Genomic DNA, 22,130 nt, shown 5'->3' with positions numbered 1-22,130 from the left:
GCGAAGGCAGAGGCGACTAACTTTCACCTGCCACTTGATGGCTGCACTACCATGGTTTAAAGCCCTTTTTTATTATTTATTCTATTTAATATTTATTTATGTTTCCTCTCATCTGCTTCGCACTTTCCACTCCCCCCCCCGCCCCCTGCACTTCTCCCCCATTTTCCTTTCCCTTGCAGCCATATTATATAAATGGTTTCAAATCATTATACAAATCAGGGAAAAAAGGCAGTGCGCTAGTTCAGGATGACCAAAAGTACGAATTTCAACAATTAAACTTTTGGTTATTTACATATGCATCAGTGCCCAAAGTAGAAAGAAGTATGCATGTGCTTACACTCAATAAGATTGGATTATTTTCCGTGGTCGTTCAATAATTTAAAATGCTGTAATATCAATTGATATGCCTGGTTGTTCCTGAATGTAATTCCAGAAATTATGGTATATATCTAAGAGCAATGTCAGGATATTATACAATCAAGTGCATGATGTCATGTTGACAGTTGTTCTGGGTTATGGGGAGGCAGGAGGCTGCGAGGGAAGTGGTGCGGGAGGGCGGGGTGTTGCCAGAGTTTGCCTGTTAATTAATAAAGGAAGACGTATGTCCAAACGCTCCGTGTCCGTCTCCCTTTAAGCTGCACAGGGCGGCGCATACAGGGCCCCTCAAGGAAGGCTATTATAATGGCGACGAGGACTGCACTGTTCATGCTGTGACCCACGCTGGGGTAAGCGGCAAGCATGGAGCAGACGCCTGATGGCGCTGAGGCCATGAAAGGAGGTGCACAGAGAGGCTGCGCCACTCAGGGCTCTCTACACACAGTGTTGTGGCACCGGAGCCTCCCCTTGGACTGCTCGTGAGAGCAGCTGTTCGCCAAGGCCGCAGCAGTGATTTGGAACGTCATTGGAACATTCGGTTGAGCGGCTGGCTATCCCAGGCTGTGGCAGTAAATTAGAACGCTTTGGAGCGAGACACTTGCAGTGGGGCAAGCCGAAGTCCTGGGCCAAGGCAGCAACTCTGCCTCACTTAAATGTGAGAGGGGACAAGGGAAGCTCCCATAACTGATGATGCTCATGCCTAGAGAGGTGGCCATCCTTGTGCAGCCACTTATTTCAGAGACAAGGAAGCAGTATGCAATCCCTGACACGGTGATTGTGCCTTGATAGGCAGCCGTGGATGCCACTGGACACATTATTGGACTAAAATGCCACAGAAACAAAGGGGAATGTCTGCTCAAGATGGGGGACAGGGTGTACAGGCCCAGGCACAGGGGCCAAAAGCACAGAGGACAAGGGCCATACAGACTGCCTGATTCCCTGGCTGAACAAATGCCAGGTGCCTTCGACGTGCTAGCAACATGGGACCATGGTGGGGCCGATGGATAAGGGATTTTGAACTATACATGGGGGCCACAGGGCCCATGGAAGATGAAAGATAAACATGCCTCCTCACATTGGCTGTTGGTCCAGCCACACGCGACATTATTGATGAGATGCCTGCTAACAGTATTGATTCCATACAAGACTTAAAAGAAGCTTTATCTTGTATTTCACCCCACCCACGAACGTAGATTACAAACACCACCTGTTTCACAGCACCAAGCAGGTAAAAGGGGAGACCATGGAGGAGTATTTCATGAGACTGAGAATTAAAAAGAAACACTGTGACTTGGCCAACTATTCAAATACACAGTCCTTGAGGTCTCAAATCATCGCAGGGTGCAAGTCACAGACGTTCAGGCAGAAGCTGCTACAAAAATCCTGCACAATGGACGATATTCTGACACCGGCTCGGGCTGAAAGAGCCGTTGACTCACCGGTGGAAAGCTTTAACATTCCCACGCCGTTGGATGCAGTTCATCGAATCCAACAGGAAAAGAAACAGAAGGAACCATTTTGCTACAAATATGTTTTTCGAATACCCGCATTAAGGCACTTGCCCCGCTATTGGCCAACAATGTGCCACGTGCGGAGAGGAAGGTAATTTCAAGTCAGTGTGTAGATCCTCCAGAGAGAAAGGGAGGGAGAGAGTGAGAGAAGCTCTTCCGAGGTTCAAACTCCGGACCGTGCCACCAACATCACAGTCCTCTGGCGCAATATTACATCCCTCGCAGAGACACACTGACCCCGAGCCCAGTGAGCGAGAATCTGGTGATGAGAGACAGAGACGAGATAGAAGAGAAAGGAGGATGTACGTCAACTGCATAAGACCGGAATGCAGGTCCAGGCGCCATGTGCAATACCTAGTAGAGCAATCTCTGACTGAGTAGGAGGTCAGTTCATCGGGGAGTGAGCAAAGGAAGAAAGCATATGTCTACGTGCTGGGAAATCCAGGAGCTATGGAGCACAGTCCAACATTTATCATTAAACTCAACGAAAGACCCACAGAGTTTCTTATCGACACTGGAGCGATGGTGAACATTGTGAGAAGAAATTCAAAGAACTGCCTCTGAGCCGGAAACGTATTCCTGCCACCGTAGACTTCTATGCGTATGGAGCCAAAACACCACTCAAATGCATTGGACAATTCAAGGGATCATGTTGCTACAAAGGACAGGAAAGAAAAGTGCCCATACATGTGTTAGCGACAGAAAATGAGAGTGGCTGCGTACTTAGTTTCAAGGTGGCCATTGACATAGGTCTCATACATGTCCTGTACAAAATCATGGTTCATAAGTACATCGACCCCGTCGCAATGATCACAAGCCCCTACCCAAAAGTTTTCAAAGGGATTTGAAAACTCCGAAACAGACAAGTGAAGCTACACATAGATGACACGGTCCGCCCAGTAGCACAACATTACATGGGCATACCGGTCAATATTCAAAAAAAGGTGGAAGATGAGTTACACAAGCTGTTAGAAAAGGACATAATAGAGCCGGACACGGGCCACACCACATGGGTATCGCCCATTGTGCGAGTGCCAAAAAAGGCTCTGATGCCATCAGGATGTGTGTCGACATGAGGAGGCCCAACCGGGCCATACAAACGGAGAGGCACATGGCTCCGCGCATTACGGAAATGGTCCATCTTCTGAATGCGCCAGGTCTTCTCCAAGCTGGACTTAAAGAAGGGATATCATCAGCTGGTCTTAAGTCTGGAAAGCAGAAATATCACAACGTTCATCACCCACCTGGGGCTATATCACTATAAGAGGCTGAGCTTCGGGTCTCCTCAGCGGTAGAGATATTTCAAGATAAGGTTCACAACATCAAAAAACACATCCCAAACTGCATAAACTATAGTGACGACATCCTAGCACTCGGGACGGATGTCAACAAGCACGACGAGACCCTGGCAAAGGTATGCAAGCTGCTGGAAGCTGCAAATCTCATCCTTAACCAAGACACGTATGACTTCAGGAAATGGTCACTGCGCTTCTTTGGTCATGTCTTTTCAGAAAATGGCATGACACTGGATCCGGAGAAGGTTACAGCACTGAATGAAACATCACCCCCAAGCAATGTCTCGGAACTGAGGTCTTTTCTAGGCCTAGCCAGTTACTGCACAAGGTACATTAAGGACTTTGCCACCATCTGTGAACCCCTGAGAGCACTGCCTAAACAAGATGCAGTATTCGACTGGTCAGACACGTGCCAAAGAGCCTTCAAGATCATTCGGGAAATGGTCACCAGAGCTGAAAATATGTCCTATTACGACCCTGAAAGGAAGACAGAATTAATGGTAGATGCAAGTCCCGTGGGACTTGGCACTATCCTAGCCCAAGTGGACCCCAAAAATCTGTCACAGACCCACATTGTTGCCTACGCAAGTAGAAGACCATCGACCATCGAACAAGCCTATTGCCAGGCTGAAAAGGAAGGCCTCGCAGTAGTCTGCGCCTGCAAACATTTTCATATTTTTCTATACGGCAAACCATTTCGGGTGGTAACAGACCATCAGGCACTCCTATTCTTGCACGGCTACCCACAGGACAAAATGTCACCCCGCATCGTGAAATGGGGGCTGAGGCTACAGGACTATTCGTTTAAGATCGTACACCAACCAGGGAAGGGTAAGAACCCTGCTGACTTTCTCTCCAGATGCCCGAGAGCTGGATGCACCCCTGAACCATCGGTGGATGACCGGTATCTCCGGTACTTGATCCAACAGGCTGTAGTAGAGGGGATCGAGCCAGCTCCCAAGAAGTGGAGGCAGATCCGACATGACAGATCATATGCAAAGGACTACTGTTGGGTCAATGGAGGAGAGCCAGGGAGAGAGGGCGTGCAGCATCCGATAATTTTTCGGATGGGTGTAGAAGTGGTTGCTACATGTGAGAGAGGAACTGCCACTCTCAGATGACAACCTGCTATTGAAGGCTCACAAAGCGGTAATCCCAGCATCCCCGAGAGAAAAAGTAGTTGAACTGGCTCATGAAGGTCATCGGGGGGTGGTCTCCACAAAGCGCATGCTCCGCCCATAAGTGTGGTTTCCCCAACTAGACACCTTGGTGCAAGACCTCCTGAAAGCATACCCCACATGTTGCCTCATCATGCCAAACAAACACCCAGAGCCATTGATGAAGTCTGAACTGCCTGACGGCATATGGGAGGCCATGGTGGCCGATTTCTTTGGTCTTATTGAAGAGGTAAATATGTACTGGCCATCATGGATGAATACTCCAGATATCCTGAGGCCCAAATTATATCATCAATGGTGGCCCATCATGTGATACCAGTGTTGAACCGCATCTTCGCGGCTTATGGCGTTCCCAGGGTAGTCGAAGACAACATGCCCCCGTTCAGTGGACAAAGCTTTGCAAAGTTCAGGGAATACATGGGGTTTCATCATCAGAAAGTAACTCCATTGTGGCCCCAGGCCAATGGCATGATTGAGAGGTTCATGGCCAACCTAAAGAGGGCCTTGCATGTAGCCAAACTCACCAGACAGCCCTATGAACAAGTACTGCATCAACTTCTGAGAGATTACCAGAGCACCCCGCATAGCACCACAGGGAAAACCCCTGCAGAGGTCATGTTCGGAAGGGATATTCGGACGAGGATTCCCCAGGCCAAGCTGTCTGAAGATCGACCAAGTGTGGATGTTGAAGTAAGGGAACGTTATGGGGCCACCAAAGAGAGAATGAAAGCATATGCTGATGAGTCTCGGAGGGCGTGAGAACAATGCCTGGAAGTTGGGGACATTGTGGCAGTAAGACAGCCCCAAACACACAAGCACACAGATTTTTTCCATGAGGAACCCCTGATCATCATGGAAAAGAAGGGGTCCATGGTCACGGCCCAGGGAAACGCTGGGTCCACCACCCACAACTCATCCCATTTCAAGAAATTTCTGATCACTGGAACTAGCCGACTGAGTGCGAGAATCGAAATACGCATTGACTATGCATCGGACGATCCCTTTCACGGAGATCAAGAGGACTCTGGAGCTTCGGGCCGTGAGGACTACTATGAAGACGTGGGTGCCAGTGGGTCCCCTGAATGTTTCAGTTCTTGATCCCAGAGAGCCAGGAATAAGCCTTGCCGCCTCATTGAAGAGATGGCTTAGTGAACAATGTTCCTGCAGAGTTTATCACCTCGTTGGGTAACTGTTTAAAATGGGGGGAGATGTCATGTTGACAGTTGTTCCGGGTTATGGGGAGGCAGGAGGCTGGGAGGGAAGTGACGCGGGAGGGTGGGGTGTTGCCAGAGTTTGCCTGCTAATTAATAAAGGAAGATGTATGTTTGAAAGCTCTGTGTCCGCCTCCCTTTATGCTACGCAGCACGGCGCATTCAAGGCCCCTCATCGAAGGCTATTACACATTGGTCCTCATTCCGAGTATGGAGGTAGCCATGCTGCTTTTAGCGGAATCCCATAGGAAACCCCAAAAAAGGAATTGTTAATAACTTTTGACTCGTGCAACGAATTTGGCCGAAACTCCCAAGACAACTAGGGATGCCCCCACCCCAACCACCCCACCCCCGCCCCATCTTCTCCCCCTCACATACACACAAACACAGATTTGTTAAAAAAATAAAAACGCTAATAAGAAAAGCAAAAAACTAAAAAATGAAGTTGTGGCCTACTTTCATTTCTCCATATACAAAATAGGTCAGACAGATTTGGACCAGGTCTGAAACAACGTCGGAACGAAGCCTTGATTTGAGGCCTTTTTGTGGTTTGGGGTGATTCTGTGCAGTTGTGTTTTAAATATTTGATGTAGAAGGGAGTGCCCACTTCTTCCCAAAAAATAGTTATATCTCTCGTGGTGCCTTGCAGGATCATGACTTTCAGAAATGAAAAAGCCATCATCTTTTTCTTTTCTCGATGCGAGAAATAGCCGCGGATATAGCCGAGGGTATCAGAAAATGGAGCGCAGGAAAAAAGCCATTTGCAAGTCAAGGTGGTGGGGGAATGCAAGAGGACAGCAAGTGACATTTTGGAGTTGGTGGGGGTCTAGGGACTGAGTTTGCAATACAACGTTTTTCTGTAACCTAAGTTATAGCCGCAAATAGCCAACAACTCAAAGCAAGCTGTGTCACAGAAACCCTGTGTGTGCTTTGGGGGGATTGGGAGAGGGCAGGGGAAGTGAGGAGGCCATCTGACGAGTGGGGGGAGCGGTGACAGATGAGGAGGCACTTGGTGATTTACCATTATTTGTGGCTATACAACTACACATAGCTATCACAGAGCAGTAAATGGAACAATCACTGGGGACATTACATGAACATGCATAAAGGACAACCAACATTGTACATTTTTAAGTGCAGGTAGGCGGTACAGCCAGCTGTGTTCGGGACAAGACTATGATGGGTGAAGTGCTAGAATGGAGGCAGAGGAAGTAAGACAGAGGCAGGTTAGAGGCGAGGGAAAAATGTTAGCCTGCAGGCAAAGTAGAGGTATGTTAAGAGGGTAACTCAGAGGAGAAGAGGTAGGCTTTTAGTTTGGTTTTGAACACATCTGTGTGGACTGTTTCTCTGATGTCCAGGGGAAGAGAATTCCATGCAAGCAGAGCAAGAATATAGAAAGAGCAGAAGCGAGAGAAAGCACAGGGCGGGGGAGGAGCCACAAGGGTAGTCGGGGAGGCAGAGCAGAGACTACAAGAAGGATTATAGAGTTGGTTAGAGGAGGATAGATACAGTGGTGCCTTAATATGGATAGATTTGTGGACAAGAAGAAGAAATGTAAATTTGGCCCTGTTTTGCATAATCAGCCATCCAGGCTTGTGACGGTAGGAGGAAGTAGGTGTGAAGTGAGGCAGTTCAAATAGAGCCCTGGTAGTGAAGTTAATGATCTTTTCGAGAAGACAGAAAGCATGGTTGGGGAGAACAAAGAGGATACTGGCACAGTGGTACAGTTTAGAGAAGACAAGAGTCATTAAGAGATGCATTGTGGTTTTGAAAGGAAGGAGGTGCCTGATTTTCCTGATATTTAGGAGGTTAAGGCGTGCTGATGTTCCAGTTTTGGAAATGAAAGTATTGAATGTGTGAGAAGGGTCATAGATGATGCAGAGGTTTCTAGCTGAAGAAGATTAGGGGAGAGTGTCAGGTGCGAACTGGATAGGCAGAGGAAGAGATGAGAAAGAGCATTTGGCAGGGAAGAAGAGTATCTCTGTTTTGGTAGAGTTTAACAACAGAGAGTGCAAAGCCATCCACTATTTAATGGCAGATTAACAGTTGGACATTTTGATAGAGAGATCAAAGGAGAGTTCAGGAAAAGAGAAGAAGATTTGGGTGTCGCCTGCAAAGTGTTGGTACGAGAACCCAAAGGATGAGATTAGTGCTCCAAGAGCTGAAGTGTAGAGTGCAAAGAGGAGCAGACCTAAGACAAGGCCTGTGGAACGCAACAGTTAGAGGAGTGAGTTGAGAGGTGTTGTGCCTCCAGGAGACAGAGAACTGGTGAGGTGCAAGGTAGGATTCAATCCAGGCAACGGCTTGATTGAGTATCAGAAGAAGGAAGAGAGTTGTAAGTGTTATTTCCATTATGTGCGATTTTCCCTCCATTAATGGATCCCCCAAACTTTTTGCTTTTATTTGGCTAGCCTAACACTCCTCTGGGCTATTGCTCATCTGTTATGGGGAATCTGACTTGTCCTTCAGACTGTCAATAATGGGAATCTATGGGCCTCATTACAAGTTTTCTGGTCCGGGTACTACGGTACCGGTAAGCTTGCTGGTACTGTAGTTCCCGGTACGGCAAACTAAGAGTTGTGCTCGCGGGTGCCTTTCTGCCCGCCTGGTCTGACCTGGTGGGCAGAGCAGCACCCGCGAGCACAGCATGTCGGATCCACCGGCACCGTTCATAATGGTGCCAGTGCATCCGGCTTCCCCATTCCCATTGAGCCCTATGGGGCTTAAATGGGAATGGAGAAGAATTTTTCCCGGCGCCCAGGAATGGGCAAATACCGGGTCCGTTTGTTCTGTCCTTTGGCCATGTTGTCCCTTTGCCTTCCCACCAGGTCAAGGAGACCCAGGAATCCCTTATTTGGGCATGCAGCATCCCACAAAAACCGCAACTTTTGCTAGTGCTCAGGAAGAGGATTGGGACTGTCTGGTCCTAATTGACACTACTGGTTCCACTATGTCTGGTATGCCTGAATGGCTGTAACCACTGTGGGCGTGATTGGCCCACACCTAGCGTGCATGCGAGAGAGCACATCTTCCACTGGATATCGCAGATTTGAGCGCCAAACTAATCTTGTTTAAGAAAAGGGGCTCTGCATCCATTCCAGCAGACCCGGGGAACCGCCAGAGATGTGCTGAAAGGTTTGGCACCCTGAACCTGCTGTTGTCCTGTCGGACCCTGTTTTTGCATCGATCAATGAAGGCCTTCAAGGGCACTTCAACCCATTGGAGTAGTGGAAACAACTACTCTCCACATCTCCTGATTATCCTCCAAAAGAGCCTCATATGAAGATTTGCTGGGTCATCCAGCAAACTGACCAGCTCAAATCCGGGGAATCGCATAGGCGCACTGCCATCCTGAGTTGACACTCGAGATTTGGGGAATCGCTGGCTTGTGGTCCTGGACCCTCTCCCTCCATATGTCTTACTCCTAGCTCCTCTGGGTCGTAATTTAGGAGAGTGTGCCATGCCGTGCGCATTTGTGGTACCTGTGTCGCCCCCTGCTGTAGTGACAGTCATTGTATTAGCCCTGCCTGCCCCCCTGTGCCCTAAGATGTTCTGCATTAGAACTGTCCGCTTTTCTTCATCATGAGCGGAGAAAAGGCTACTGTTCCGCCACAGATGATCATCCTGCCCCGTAGCCTCTGAGAGCCGAAGCGACGTGCAACTGCAGGGGTTGAACCTACAAGCAACCTTGCCTAGACTGACAAAGTTTGGCCTGGACTGTGCCGAGGGTCAGTGAGTACTTGCATCACTTGCTGGTGGCCCCCTGACACAGCCATTGTTCTTTACACACGAGAATCCCTAAAAATATGCTCACCTTAGCTGGGTTAACCTGCGCTCCCTAGCTATTCCCAAAACTCGAAAGACACTCTGACTGCAAGGGTAGACCCTACTCAAATAGTGGGACACTGATCTTCATCACCTCAAGCCCCTTCCTGAAATGCTACAGCTCCTTGAAAAGAACCTGCATTCTCTCATTACGCACGACTGCGCATGTTCATTTCATTTCACTACTGTACTTGTGAGCACAAGGCTCCGCACTTCGTAGGTCTGGACTGCTTAAGGTAGGGATCGATTCTGAAGAACTGCCTAATGCTACATTTGTGTTAACCTACCCTTCTGTTACAGGTTATGGATGTGTTTTCCCCTTTACTGCATTAGGCAAAACGTATTGTATATATGTTAAATAGTGAAAGGCGTGTGTGGTAACTGTTTTATATTACTGTGGTTTATTTTTGTTTAATTATTAAGGCCTATAATAAATGTATATGCACTTGTTTAAGCGTACTCAATTGAGTTTTACTGTATGTGCTTATTGTGGGCTTCCAATCACTCTCACACCTCCTGAGACTTAGGGCCTCATTACAACCCTGGCAGAATGGGTTTAACGGCGCCGGTAAAGGTGCCGGTGCCGTTAAACCCATTCCGCCTCATTACGAGGTTCCCTCGCGGGACCCGCTCTGGACGTCTGGTCAGACCAGTCGTCCTTTGCGGGTCCCGTGAGGGGACCAGCATGCTAACAACGGCATCATCCCCATTCCCATTGTACCCTATGGGGGCTCAAATGGGAATGGGGATGGTCTGGGTCCGGGTTCCCTGAATGCGGAAATACCGGGCCCTCCTAGGTCGGAATGGCCCGGTAATTCCCCATTCATGGAACCCGGACCCGAGTTTGGAGGATACCTTCAAACTCGTAATGAGGCCCTTAGTCATGACCGCCTGCCAAGCTACTGTAGATTGGTCTGGTTTGTCCAGAAGGTTGCCCTGTTCCACTAAACTAGACAGGCCTTTTAAACCTATGCCCACCAGGTCAGAGTTTAGAAATCCATATTAACATTAAGGAGAGCAGAGTGACAGTGTCAAAGGTAGCAGACAGGTCAAGGAGAATTACCATAGAGTATAGGTTTCGGGTGCTTAGCAGAGGAAGTGATGTTGGGCACATTCATGAGGGCAGTTTACATGGAGAGACAGGAGGAAAAACTTGCTTGAAGGGAGTCTCGAAGATTGTGGAAGTCTAAGAAATTGGTAAGATGGTTGAACACAACCCTTTCGAGCACTTTAGAGTAGTGTGGAAGGAGAGACACAGGGCAAAAGTTAGCCGGTAGGTTCGGGACAACTGTCTTGATATGGGCAAAATCTTCCTCGGGGCCAGCCCTTTGAGAGCAAAAATACCCAATTCAGCCCAAAATACAGGTTCTATTGTGCTGAGCAGTGATCTCATGCTAGTGACAAATGACACCCTCAAAGTTTTAGCATATTTATTCTAAGCAGTGAATTTCATATACATTTGGGATTCAAGTTAGAGAATATTACAAAGCATAAACCTTAGAGCAATGCAAAATATAATGAAGCATGGAACTTAGATAAACATAGAGAAACATAGAGAAATATAGAGAAATATAGAGAAACACAGTCTTACGTCCCTTTAATCAGCTCTGGGAGACCCTTGGGCCCTCATAAGCTAGCTGTAAACAAGCCCCGCTCAGAGGACAATGCTGAAGGACACCGTCAGAGCCAATTCCGGGCACTTGTTTCTGCACGAATCAAGTCCACAGGACGATCTCCCACCGAGTCATGTGTGCATGGATATTTTATAATCTCGTGCTGTCAGTCACCATGACGCATAGTTCCAGAACTTTCCCTGTGCAAAATATGGGCTTGCTTATGGAAAAAACCCAACTCTCTCTGAGATGCTCCCTGCTCGCTCCTACCCCTCCCTTGGAGCCCTCTCCGCGAAAACTGGAATGTCCTTATCAGCGTGTGGGCAAGGCCGTACCAGGCCTTCTCAGGGGAACAGGATTTGTTTACGAAGCCAAGCAGGGCTACAGTTAGAAAGGCAGAATATTCAGATGGAAGCAGGGATGTATTAACCCCATCTGCAAGCTCTAAAAGGCATGCACTCATAGCTTAGTGTTTATAGCGCTTAAGACTGGCTATCTAAGCGCTATATAGGTGCCATGATGTTCCAAACACTCCAAAAATACCTATTAGCTACAGAGCTAGGGGCCCTCTCCCTGCCTGTCTATCAACAATGCATAATGTGACCTATTTCATACTAGGCCTGCATATTCCTTGTAGCTCACTACTGCATAATGGAAGTGCTACAACAGACTACTGTCAGCATTTTTAGCACATACTTTGAATACACTATTGGCTTTCAGCGGCAAATGCTGTCATCTAAAGCCCTGATTGGCAAGGTTGCAATTTCGTGTATCACTACATTCCACCCCTATTCAACGTTTGTGCGACAAATGCTGACTAATACCTATCAATATAGTATTTAGTGCAGTGATAAAGACCTTGGGGCTTTGCAAGAGGTTTAAGCAAACTATCTTCTAGCGGTTAGTTAGCGTGGCATGCAAGGTAAAACACTACCTAAACAAAAATGTACACAAAGTGAACAGTGACATATACCCTTGCCAAAACCTGGCCTACACAAAAATACCTACACAAAGTGAACATGGACATTTACTCTAGCCAAAACCTGGCCTACACAAAAATACCTAAATCAATTTTGTATAACTGATTGTCAGTTAAAAAGCAGCATGCAGTTAAAATGTCAAGGCAATCCAGTGTAGTCTAATCTACAATGCACTATTGCATTTATGTATGGTTACCAATTCTAAAACCTGGCAGCCTTTCACTCTAAGGGCCTACCCTCCCCCTGATCCCAGGGCATTCAAGCGTGACTGTGGGCTGTGTGACTAGACACTTCCCCCATGTATGTGGAACCCAACCAGAAACCATCTAATTTCGTGAACAAGGTGAACCCATGGGCACCAGGTTATCTAAATAAAAACAATTCTACTAATTTACATCAAAGCATGGCATGTGTTATCCATGCAATCAAAAGCAAGCATTTTGATCCATATGTATGCTGGTAATTGTAGCTCTGCGTGCCAGTGTGTGGAGGATGGTCGCCCCCACCCAGTAAAAAGCCAACACCTGCTGATCAAACAATGTTTGCCATACAATGCATCGTGTGTATTTAGCAGTCTTGTTGACCTGCCCTATGGCAGACAAAAATGTCTTCATACCTAAAATTCTGCCATCTTCAGTGGTTGTCAATACTTGTAGCAGTGTTGGGCGTATCAATGGGCCCCACTAGGCCAGAGGTTCTATAGCAGAGCTGGCATCAGAACCCATAGTGGCTAGCTTATTGTGCACAGTTTCTATGTCACAAGCATATAAAGCTCCTGCAATTAATGAATCTAGCTCCCTAGCTACGCACACTCTAGTGATGGGCCATAGAAATGGACTCCATTTGTAGCAGCTTGGTAGTACTAAGGAAACATTGCCTCATGATAAATCTATGTCTAAGTGTATCACTGTAATAATGGAGGTGTGCATTACCAGCCTACAATTTACATGTTGCCTTACTACTGGAAAATCTAACACGTTCACAGTGTCTACCTATTGTGACTTGGGGAATACCCTTCTTCAAGTGGGATATCTACCATATACAATATTAGTTTTTAGCCACCAACACCATACTACTATCCGGCAGTGGCTGTTACATCACACCATGGTATAAAAATGCATTTAGTCAAGTTATAGTCCATAAAATCTTGGCGAGAGCACTCGCTGCAGTTCTTGATCAGAAAAACATCACATTAGACAAATTAAACAAATCGTATCCATTCAGTGACAAAAGATGCCCGACAATGTGCCAGGCCAGTACGCTAGCAATTCCATGTGGATACTCATTTGTAGCGCTTTTCCAAAGAATTATTCCAAATGTCTACAATCAAAAGGTGACTCTTTGCATTAGTGTGCTGGAGACAGCTGTCTCCACAAAAACATGAAACTGGTTGGTTTAACAAAAACCGTGTCACACTCTGTGTCATAAAATCAAACATCAAGTCAGTCATGGTTTCATTTACCTGCCTTAAACTGGCTGTAAAAGTATCCATTGTTTCAAAGATTACCATTTCAAATTATAGCTCACACACTTGGCAGCATTACTTCAATTAAGAATCTTAACCTACGCACAGGTGACTTTGATGTGCGCACTCATCTTATTTCAAAATAAATTACGCTCCTGCTTGCATAATCCTGCTGCCCCAACAATTCATAAATCATTCTCCTGCCTACGTGCAACGTAGAAATTTTTTTTTTTTTCAAAAAACAAAACATCTCTGGTTAAAGCAATTCAGTTGGAAGAGCAAAACCATTTCGTTTTTTCAGATTCATCTTAGCAGTGCATTTAAAAACCATTTTTCAATGTGTTAGCATTCAATTGCTGTGTCACACAGCTGTTTGTGGTGCATGATGTTACAGTCCACAACTCATTGTCCATAGTCCTTTAAACAAGAAAGGGCAAGTCATGTCAATTAAGTTATTTCCAGCAACTGAATCATTTGAATGTGTAGCATCAAATATTTGATAATTAGCCAAGTCTGCACCGTGCCAGTTCATCAAAAGTTATTACTCTGTTGGACACTTTTCGCAGGTTGCAGCATTGAGTGCGGTGCAGGGCACGTTTAAAGTTGAAATAGCATGTCGCAGTGGCTCGCTTTCTCTGAGAATGTGTCTGTTTCCTTGATCAGTGTCACCCGGCATTTGCACACGTCTACCCCCCAATCTATTTCTTGGTTATTTGCCTAGGCAAAATACAAACAGAAATGTTAGGATTTCATCAAAACTTCAATATCAGCGTTATCCACCCCTTCCCATAATACCACCCCCATCTTCAAAAAGTCTCATCAGGTAACTACACACTTTGTCATTGCTACTGCAATTATTTATCACCCTTCTGCATGTTTCTGGGGGCTTATTTACACTCAACCATACGGGGTGTAACTGCCTAATCACAAACTCATTTGTGCAATGCGATCATAGTTGGTCAATGGTACCTCAGACTGATCTGTGCTTTTAAAAAAGCCATATAATAAGTACCCAGGTCGCACAATGCTTTTCTTTTTTCACCAAAGCGATCACAAATGCCAGGCGCCAACTTGCTTCCAGTGTCTCATGATCTTGATTTAGTTTGCCCTGCTGGCATCACTCCATTTTTCAAAGGTAAAGTCTTTCAGTCCAATACCGCTTGCAGTTGCACAAGCAGCTTTGTTTATGTTTTTTTTTCTCCATACAGGCAGTGTCTTTCAAGCCACTGGTTTTTTCACTTGTCATTTTTTTCAAAGGGGGTTTGCTGTTTCTTGGACTACCCCTTTGAGTGCAACAGTCTAAGTCAGTTTCTTTTGTTGCTTCAACAAATCATTCATTCTTGCACTAAGCCATGAGGCTTCTGGATCATGGCTAATGTGCAGTGTTCATGTTATACTTCAAAGCCCCGCTCTGCATGTTGTCTTTTGCAAAACGGCTAAGCACTTTTGTCAGTTCTGCTTCTATCTGGAATGCCATAATGTCTTTGTCAGTTACTCCATCCCTGGCAATGTAGCTTGCAGTTTGCCAGATGTGTATTTTCTCTTCTCAAAGCGCCTAGAGGTTTCTTCTCCAGTGCACAGCGCTTTACTTCAGTTCACATCACATGGAGCATTGGAATGCCGCTTGCACAGCAATAGCGTTTCACTTCACATCACATCACATCACATGGGAATGCGGTTTTCACAGTAATGTCTGTTGGAATGGGCAGCTGTCTTTTCTTGGCCCATTCACAGATGCATAGGTAAATGTTCAGATGTGATGTGCCCGTCTGCCATCCTGCATGCCTTTGTATCCCTACCACAGTGTTACTGGGCAAATTCTTTACTTCTGAACAGCTCTCTGTCTTTGCACCCCCTTCCTCAGGAATGCAGGCATTGTTTATCTTTCGTGTGCACCTGGCAGCGCCATGAGCACGCAGCAAGCTTATCTCTTTGCCTATAACTCTTACACTGTGGCGGCTTCAATGGAAAGGCACTCATTTCAGACAGTTCATCCAGATTAACTCTTTCTTGAAGTGCAGTATTCTGCTTTTGTTTGCCTTCGCGCACCTCGCCCAAGACAGCTTCAAGGCACAAGCTCTGCACACACAGCAAGACTCTTATTTTCAAAAGAGGCACTTTCCTTGTCATCAGATTCTACTCCATGTAATTTTGCAAAATGTCAAAGCGTCTTTTTGCCTGTTTTAAACTGATTAATGTCCCATTTAAAAGCATACGTTTTTTTTTTCTTCCTCGTAACCTTGTAGTTTTGGCTTCACAAGCTGAATCCAAAGTAATGTGCGATCTTTCAAGAGAACTCACAACCCACTAAATCTTTGTGCTATCTTATCACACACAGATTTTTCATTCTGTTGTACCATTGCCAAAATATAACCACTCATTTCAGTGCATTTAAAAAAAAATAAAAATGCCATATTTAGTGCAACTCTCTGCACTGTTTTCCTGCAAGAGCAACCCACACTCTATATTGCTTGTGGGCTGTTTAATGTGTCAACAACATTTTTTCATCATGTATCACAGTCAACAGGACACTATTTCCAAATCATGCATCACTTATAAGGCAACAGCACAAATCCATGGCATAGCATGGGAACAGTCAAAAATACTCCATGGGCAATTTAGAAAAATATAAATTGTTTTTTCCCCCCAAACCATTGCAAACTGATTCTGCAAATTCAAATCAATACACAAAAATCGAAAATCCAAATAACATTCACTCACTTTCTTTTTTAAGTGAGTCTCTCACACATTATAAGCATGGCACAGCTTAAAATGCAATATAACCATTTTAGTGTGTTTCCTTTAAAACAGAATTCGCCCCCACTAGCACATGGAATCTACAGTTGCCAAAAGAAAAAACAAACAACCCTTTAGGCTCTCAGCACAGATATTACTCTTTCTCCTAAGCATGGCTCATTCCCCTCATTATTTTTCAGGAATGCCAACACTTCAAAAGCATACATCAAAAAAGCGAACCTTCGCCTCCGAACATTACAGCCCCCACTCGCTAGCACACTGGGGCTGAGTCAATGGTTAAATCACTATTCACAATTTGCATGTCAAATCCTTGCAATTATTTTTCCCTGCCCTCATGACAGAATAGAGATGAGAACTCCGTCTCACTATGCATTTCAAATTACAACTTTAAACTGGGGAAACCGCATGATAAAATTCTTTTCTAATTGAGCATACATCTTTCTTGACCATTCATCTGAGCGCTTTAAACAAAGCCATTTCCCGCTTGTTTATCGCCTTGTACTCCCTGGCTCCATCCCAAACAATAAGTCAGTCACGACTGATTTACTGAAGGGAGTCTTAACCACACAAGCTCTCGGCCGCGGCAAGCCGACACAACATTGCTGCCTTTTGAAGTCTCAGAGCTGCAGTGAGACCACCAAGGAAATGCGACAGCCTGCTCCCCACTCTACACTGTGTTCTCTCACACAATTTGTCATGTCACAGCACAGCACTGCTCTTCACAAATCCCACAAAGCTGCCACCAAATGTCTTGATATGGGCAAAATCTTCCTCGGGGCCAGCCCTTTGAGAGCAAAAATACCCAATTCAGCCCAAAATACAGGTTCTATTGTGCTGAGCAGTGATCTCATGCTAGTGACAAATGACACCCTCAAAGTTTTAGCATATTTATTCTAAGCAGTGAATTTCATATACATTTGGGATTCAAGTTAGAGAATATTACAAAGCATAAACCTTAGAGCAATGCAAAATATAATGAAGCATGGAACTTAGATAAACATAGAGAAACATAGAGAAATATAGAGAAATATAGAGAAACACAGTCTTACGTCCCTTTAATCAGCACTGGGAGACCCTTGGGCCCTCATAAGCTAGCTGTAAACAAGCCCCGCTCAGAGGACAATGCTGAAGGACACCGTCAGAGCCAATTCCGGGCACTTGTTTCTGCACGAATCAAGTCCACAGGACGATCTCCCACCGAGTCATGTGTGCATGGATATTTTATAATCTCGTGCTGTCAGTCACCATGACGCATAGTTCCAGAACTTTCCCTGTGCAAAATATGGGCTTGCTTATGGAAAAAACCCAACTCTCTCTGAGATGCTCCCTGCTCGCTCCTACCCCTCCCTTGGAGCCCTCTCCGCGAAAACTGGAATGTCCTTATCAGCGTGTGGGCAAGGCCGTACCAGGCCTTCTCAGGGGAACAGGATTTGTTTACGAAGCCAAGCAGGGCTACAGTTAGAAAGGCAGAATATTCAGATGGAAGCAGGGATGTATTAACCCCATCTGCAAGCTCTAAAAGGCATGCACTCATAGCTTAGTGTTTATAGCGCTTAAGACTGGCTATCTAAGCGCTATATAGGTGCCATGATGTTCCAAACACTCCAAAAATACCTATTAGCTACAGAGCTAGGGGCCCTCTCCCTGCCTGTCTAGCAACAATGCATAATGTGACCTATTTCATACTAGGCCTGCATATTCCTTGTAGCTCACTACTGCATAATGGAAGTGCTACAACAGACTACTGTCAGCATTTTTAGCACATACTTTGAATACACTATTGGCTTTCAGCGGCTAATGCTGTCATCTAAAGCCCTGATTGGCAAGGTTGCAATTTTGTGTATCACTACAACAACCCCTTGCTTTTTTTGGAGAGGGATGACCGTGGCTGTCTTAAAAACAATGGCAAAGCAAGCAGAATCGAAGGACAGGTTGAGGAGTTCTGCAAGGTGAGAGGCCATTATAGAGGCAATAGGTTTGACTAGCTGAGGAGCAAGAGGGTCTGATGAGGCACAAGAGGGGTTAACCTCCATCAATAGCGAGAGAAATAAGTGTGTCAGTATTAGTGTGACTAAAGTGGGAGATGGAGGCAGAGAATGATCATAGAGCAGGCAGAGTGGAAAATGTAGGGAGTGCGAGGAAGGTCAGGAGAGAGTCTCTAATTTTGGTTTTCTTAGTTTAAATACACAGCATCAGTATTTTTTTTAAAACTGTGTTCTGTCAGTCATTGAAAGTATTGCACTCTAAAGGTTAAGCTGTCATGAGGGCCACATGAAAGGACTTCTATCTCTGGCTGTGGAGCTGCAAATACATGGAGAACTGCAAATCCAGCTTGCACATGCGAGGCAAACTAGAATAACTGTTTGTTATATATATAACCTATGACCACAATGATGACATTACAGTTTACAGTGGCCCCTTTTTGTGTTCAAATATACAATGGGCACACCATCTGGCAGGCCTCAGACTATCTGGCCACTGCCATGGCCAGCAGGTATCAGCAATGAGATTAAAATGGGCATGGCGACCAGGGACTGGCTATGTGGTAAAATCTTTGAAATTGGGAAAGACTTGAATGGGAAAAAGAAATCTGCTCGCGGCTACAGCACAAAGTGCTAGACAGTTTCATAGCAAACTTGTGCGAGGGGCATCAGCAAGAACCTGAAAGCATGCTTTTCCAAATCCATCCTATGTTTCATTTTTTCCAAAGTGTCAATGTGTATGTATAAAAAATAGTGATATAACTTTGTTGTCTGGGCAGTGGTATTCTTAAATATGGGACTATGCTCAGTTCTGCAGCAATTGTTGCATTAAACCACCGCCCTTTTCTGAACCGTGCCTCGTTATTGCAAACCCTGCAGGGCGGGGAACCACATGGCTCTCTAACGGTTGTTGAATCTCTTCTGTTGTCCTGCACTGACTTACAAGGTGTCACCTGCAAAACCCTGACATGATACTCTTCGAACACGACTCATGCCTTCGTAACCCAGGAACAGGAGAACCTGTCTCTGGTTACTCCATATGTACCTCCCATGCCACCCTCGAAGACTCGTGATTGCCTAGTGCCAGGTCAGCCCAGATACCCAAATCTGTGGCTCTCACTAGAGCCTGAGTCCTAGCAAAAGATAATTCAGTAACAAATTACTCTGAGTCCTGTTACGCTCACAGAGTAGTGCATATTTCAGTGTCCTCTGGCAACAGCACCATTTTTTAACCTGTACAGGTACTCCTATATTGAATACAAAGTATGTGTCAGCCCTTATACATGCTTTATTGCTCCCAGCTGCCCTGGTCATAGTCAATAAAGTGCTGAGGAAAGGACCCTTCACAGTCTTTTACTGCCCAGGGCCATACTCTGGCAGACAGTACAGCTCATTTGCAGCCTTAAATGGGCCCTTGGCTCCTAATGAAACTCTTGTTTGTATTTCAGTCTAACAGTCACAAATTGCCTCCTTTTGACTAAGCTCCTGAAAAGGAAACAGTGAACTAGACTCAGCGTTCTTTTGAGTTGATGTAGGGCTCTCTTTGGCGTTCAGCAGACGGCCACCTGGTGGCACCCAAGAAACTCTTTCCTTAACTGGCCCAAGTGGTCCACAACATTTCCCAATCAGGTAAAAATGTGGTGGTCGCCCAAGAGAACTTGGACTGGGTTGCCCCTTGCTTTGCGCCAGTGGTACAGGCTTATTGAGAAATTTGTCTCTAATGTATGACAAATAATGTTGGTAGAGGGGTAAAAACAAAGCTGTCTGCAAGTCCAGTACAGAGGGTACCTTCTTAAATGTGCAAACAGTTTTAATGCAGCTTTCCACATGTCAGCAGTACTCCTACGGTTTTGGTAGTGATTGATGTGTTCTCTGACTGGACAGAAGCCTATCATTGCTAAAAAGCAGAGGCTGTCACGGTTGCAAAGAAATTGCTTGCAGAATTTATACCTCGATTTGGTTTACCCCTTGTCATAGATAGTGACCGAGTTACCCACTTCACAGGTCCGATTGTTAGGCAACTGTGCAAGGCACTCTGTGCACTGTGCTCAACACCCCAAGTCGAGCAGAGCAGCAGAACTTTGCAATAGTGATTTAATGCTTAGGTTGTCCGAACTATGTTAAGAAAGAAACCTAGCACTGTTTGCTATGCGTAATAACCCACAGTGCAAGCATGGTTTGCCTGCACATGAGATTCCAACAGGACACGCAATGTGAACGTAACTGCTCCCCCAGCAGCTCAACAGTTTCTGAATCTGCACTTGGAAAACAAGATTGTTCATAATTATTGTCTCACATTGGTTAACACTGTTTGTTCTCTTCGTGCACAGGTCCAAGCTTCCCACCCAGAACCAGCAGCTTCCCCCTGCCATACACTGCAGTCAGGAGACTAGGTCCTTGTGAAGTTCCACCAGTGAAAGTCTGCACTCCAGCCCAGGTGTCAAGGACCACATCAGGTGTTGCTAACCACACAGGCAGCCGTGAAGTGTTCCAGTCTAACTTCCTGGATACATACAGCCCACTGCCACAAGGTCCCAAGGCCTGCCAATGACATTGCCTCTACTACTATGGCACAGCCTACGCCTCAGCCTTGCCAGTGCCAGTCCAACCCAATACTGCAGGCCATCCACGAGCAATGATGGAAGTGGATTCCACTGCTCCCAGTGCACCTGTATGTGCAGGCGTCGAACAAATACCTCCAATTCCACAGTCTATTCACTCTGGTGGATCTCTACGGGAGCTGCTGTTCAGTCTCCTTCATCAGTCAACCGAATTGCCAGAGGGGACAACCCTAATTCATGTCCCCCTCCTCATCTACCACCTCCAGCATTTGACCCTGCTGGGCCTTACCAATCAGATCCTTTATGCCCTGCAGTCCTGCAGGGTCAATGATCATGGACGAGGGCCACCTGGCATACTCATACACCAATTGCCCTGACCACTGACGATGATTGATTTTCCCTATGTGGTAGTGCACTCAGAGACGTATTTATGGGAGGGCAAAAGGGGCACTTGCCCCGGGCCCCCACCTTGGAGGGGGCCCCACAAGGCTGCCTACTCTAAATACATCAGTTCACATTGTTTATCTGACTTAAATAGCACATTTCAGGATATTTAAAGGCTAGCTGCCGAGACTCCAATCCTGTTGCCTGACTGTTGTTGAAAAGAACATTCTGCTTTGATCCATTCATAATGTAATTCTGTGTGCTCACTGTGATATTCATAGTTTGTGTGTTCACTAAGACACAATTATTGCACCATTCTCACCTTTCTGTTGTGATTATATTGATCATGTGCAATAGCCAAAGTTCAAATGCGTATTGATAAATGTGAGTGCTCCAATAGTTCAGAATATAGCTCAGTGTGTTAAGCACTCATTGCAGAGATCTGTGTTCATATGCAAGATTGCAGTATCAAATCACAGCGAAGTCAACTCAGCATTTCCTATATCTGAATCTAATAACATCTGCGTATTTGTAGTTTTTTTTAAAAACAACAGGTGCGATTATTAGCAATGTACTTGCACCATATAGTGGTTTCTGTAAAAGCAAACAAAGCATCAATATGGTGAAGGTCTAGAAATTGGTTATTTCAGATGGGGTTTGGTAAAAGCTAGGCAGCAACCCCAAATTATGAACATAAAAGGTTTGTTTCGAGAGGTGATAAGCTATCCATATTCAAAAATGTGGAACCAAATTGTTCATGCTTGTATCCTGGCTATGCCAGCAGACGGTACATTGATCCTCAACAAACCATTTATATCACTGACATTACTGTTGTGTCTTCTGTGAAAAGGAATGCCTTTTCAAATGCTGCTAGCATTGTTTAGCCCATTGCCCGATCATTATTCTTTTATTTAGGTCACTTGTTTGGAAGGGCTTCTAGACAGAAGAGAGAGGACCGAATATTGAAGGCTTCTGGCAAGCATATTTTAAAGT

The 22,130-nt window shown here is 45.6% G+C and overlaps 1 protein-coding gene across 2 annotated transcripts in view; it reads right to left on the bottom strand.

Moving 5' to 3' along the window:
- LOC138511073 (coiled-coil domain-containing protein 158-like) overlaps positions 1 to 22,130 on the bottom strand; it is a 1,302,957-nt gene that overhangs the window by 882,533 nt on the left and 398,294 nt on the right. The gene's annotated exons all lie outside the window — the stretch shown is intronic.

Source organism: Ambystoma mexicanum, chromosome 6p (genome assembly GCF_040938575.1).
Source record: "Ambystoma mexicanum isolate Mex_15411 chromosome 6p, UKY_AmexF1_1, whole genome shotgun sequence".
NCBI lineage: Eukaryota > Metazoa > Chordata > Amphibia > Caudata > Ambystomatidae > Ambystoma > Ambystoma mexicanum.
Note: the sequence above shows the minus strand (reverse complement) of the source record. Positions and strands in the feature narration are given on the sequence as shown.